Source organism: Chrysemys picta, chromosome 1 (genome assembly GCF_011386835.1).
Source record: "Chrysemys picta bellii isolate R12L10 chromosome 1, ASM1138683v2, whole genome shotgun sequence".
In the NCBI taxonomy this organism is placed as follows: domain Eukaryota; kingdom Metazoa; phylum Chordata; order Testudines; family Emydidae; genus Chrysemys; species Chrysemys picta.
Window position 1 is genome coordinate 130800465 of NC_088791.1, and position 3398 is coordinate 130803862.

The window sequence follows — 3398 nt, forward strand, 5'->3', positions numbered from 1 at the left end:
CATAAGAATCTTGGCATTTTTTAATATGCTTTCATTTTTTACTGGAGCTAGAACTATTACACACGCACACAATTTCTTAAATGTTAACTCTGCCTGTCAAAAAAAGCACAACTCACCTGAAACTACTCTATTCCGTTTGTTGCTTGCAGAATAGGCACTGTGGCCTTTTGGAAGGTCCAGTTCTCCAGGATGCTGAGTGCCCTCAAGTCCCATGCTCTCCAGTGGCAGATAAAAGCACTCAGCTGCTTGTAGTTTGCCAGCGCTCACAGACTTCTCTGAGGTTCACTAGTGTAAGGACATGTGAGCTCTTCTAACCCTGCACTCCCTTTTTTTAATTATAACTTGTGACTGTTTCAATGTGTGTGAAAAATTTGTCACTATGCCTAGAGGTGACAGATGCACTGTAATAAAGTAATATTTTTCAATTAATAAAATGGACCCTTCACTTCCAACAGTGCTAGAATGTGAATAGAGCCCAACCAGTCACTCTGGGTCCAGTGATCCTATATTGTTCATACACACACACAAACCCATCTCTCTCTGTCTCCTCTGATGGATCTCCCACCTTCCTCAGCTACGCTGACTATTCTGGTGTTCTCATTTAGAACAACAGACCATGTAGCATTTTAGTTGACAAAAAACTGGAGGAGGAGATGTTTCTATTGTAATGCAGTTGCTCCTTTCCTTCCCCCCTCTGAGGCTCAAATGCCTCACTTCCACTGCATGCCAGGGCTCAGAGCTGAGCTCTTTCCTGTCTTCAGCCTCCAAATCATTGCCAAGGTCAGATTTATGATGCAGGACTCGTCCTTCTGTGGACCCAGAACTGCCTGCCCCCTTCTGTGCAGTATGTATCTGATGCTTATCAACTCTTCCTGCTGAAGCTGATTTATGCACTCTCTCTCTCTCTTGTTCAAGCTCTTTGTAAAGAAAAGCTAGACATATTAGGGAGTGTTGACAGGTGCTCCATGGTTAAAGTTGAAATTAGCTTCCCATTATAAAACTGATCTTTATATTTCCTCTTCCTTTCCCTTTTCCCCCCTCCACTTTTCCCCTAATAACTTCTCCAAAAAGTAACCGATGCCCCATAACTCTGCATGTAGTGGTTGATCCCCAGATAGGGATTTATGGATTTGGGTAAAATTAAGAGAAAATGGGTTTAATTTTTTTCCCTGTTCACTCTATACAAACTTTCCTAACTTTTTTGACTAGTCACATTTTGAAAATGTCCTAGTCTACCAATTCCACATTGCTTTTGTTGGCCTTGTCATGGAGAACCGTCTTTTAGAGCCATATTTTGCCACCTTGTCCCACGTTGAGTAGGACCTCAGTCCACAAATAGCCCTATTGAACTCAGCAGGGCTATTTACAGATTGCGGTATTGCTCAATGTAAAGGTAGTAGAATCCTTAGTGTTTTGAAGGGGTGGAGAGTTTAGCGGGGAGACTAGTGAGATATAGAATGGCATTACTTAATATGCCTGGGGATTATTGTCATTTCAAAATGTTCACATTTTAAATTGTAGAATTTTTATAATTTAACTAATTTGGGGGGTTGTTTAAATGTACCTTACTTTCAGTGCTGGCTGCTCTTTAAAGAAGTCCCCAGTTTAGGAATGTATTCAAGTGCAGACCAGAGCTACGTGGTGGATAAGAACCTGTATTTGTGGTTTTCTAAATTTCAGTGGATGATCGCCTCAGCAAAGTCCACAAAAACTAGGTTTTAGGAGGGGAGGCAAGGTGGCAGTTGGAAAACAGATACTCAGCAACAGCAGCTGTCCATCCTCCAGGCATAAACTGTTCTCAAATGTAGCAACACAGCTTTCCCTACATGCCTCAGTCAGTTTAAAACAAACAAAGAAACAACACATGTTTGTGGGAAGGAATCTGTACATATGGAAGAAACTGTCAGAGGTGTGACAGGAACATGATGTTCTCAAGCAGGGGGTTCCCTCTCAGAGCTAATCTCTGGCAATCCAAGGAACCTGCCTTCAACTTTTCCCAGCAGTTCAATGACTGACATGGATGTCTCTGTAATGAGATATGTGTTGGCTTCTAATGGTGCATGTTTCGGTGATAGGTGAGGTGAAGAGTCACAAACTTCCACTTGTATAAATAACAGGAAAGACATGGCAAATGTACAGTTAGGCATGTGGAGAGCCATTTTTTTTTTAGCAGATTCATAATCTAAGGGTGCTGGTATTTATAGGGCTTGATCCAATGCCGTTTAAAGTTAATGGAAAGATTCCCATTGTCTTCAGGGAGTTTTGGATTAGGCCCATGGTGAAGTGAATTTACCCAGGTAAACTCCCATTGAATCTAAAGAGATGCTTATGTTGGCACTCTAACCTTATGTTGATTATGTTGGGACAAGGGAAGCATACACCCTAAAGTCTTCAGGAGAACTTTGTTGCTACGTGATACTTCTAGTTTCCCTGTGTGTGTTGCATGTGTTGATACTTGAAGCAAAGCTGATAGCCCTCATAATGCAGGTTTCCGAATGTAAATGAATAATGGCTTTCAAAGGATCAGGACAATGTTTTTTTCATAAGAGTATCCCGTGAAAAGGTGAAGACTGCTCACACATTTTACTGGAACAACTTTTGAGAGAGCGGTGCTGATCCATGACTGAAAAAGCAAAGCACTGACCTGTATCTCTGCTGTAGCTTCTCATTCCAGCTGCCAGTGAAGATAATGAGAGTTGCAGGTGTGTAGCACCTCTTGGGATCAGACCCGTAACCTGCTCTCACAAGAAAGAGCACTCCTGTTGAATTGGAAAAATGGACAAGAAACAACTTGGCAGGAAGGCGGTACCATGACTCTAAACAATGGATATAGGGACTCCTAAGTCCCGGTCTACACTAGAAAACTAGGTCATCATAACTACGTTACTCATTGGTGTGAAAAATCCACACGCCTTAGTGGTGTAGTTAAGCCAAACTAAGTCCTCATGTAGACAGCACTAGAATTCTTCTGTTGATTTAGCTACCACCTCTTGGGGAGGTGGATTACCTATGCCGACAGGAGAACCCCTCCCGTTGGTGAGGTAGTGTCCACACTGAAGCGCTACAGCAGCAGAATTGCAGCTGCACTGCTGTGGTGTTTTAAGTGTAGACAAGCCATAAATCTTGCTTGTGTCCTAACAGCTGTGAATTAGGGTTTTCTAGTTGATATTTCCTGTGTCTTATTTCCTTCAAGTTCTTCCATGAATCTGTTGTGGTCTTTGAAACCATGCAAATATAACCATTGTGAATGCTTTGTTCTCTTTGCCTGTTGTTAAAGAAGTTCATGAAACAAAAGTGAATCTCTCTCTCAGCCTAGTATATTCCTCTGAATGTGTGAGAAATAGGAGAATGGCTTCATTGGCATCATGATTTTATTAAGCCAACCAACCACTTTCTGT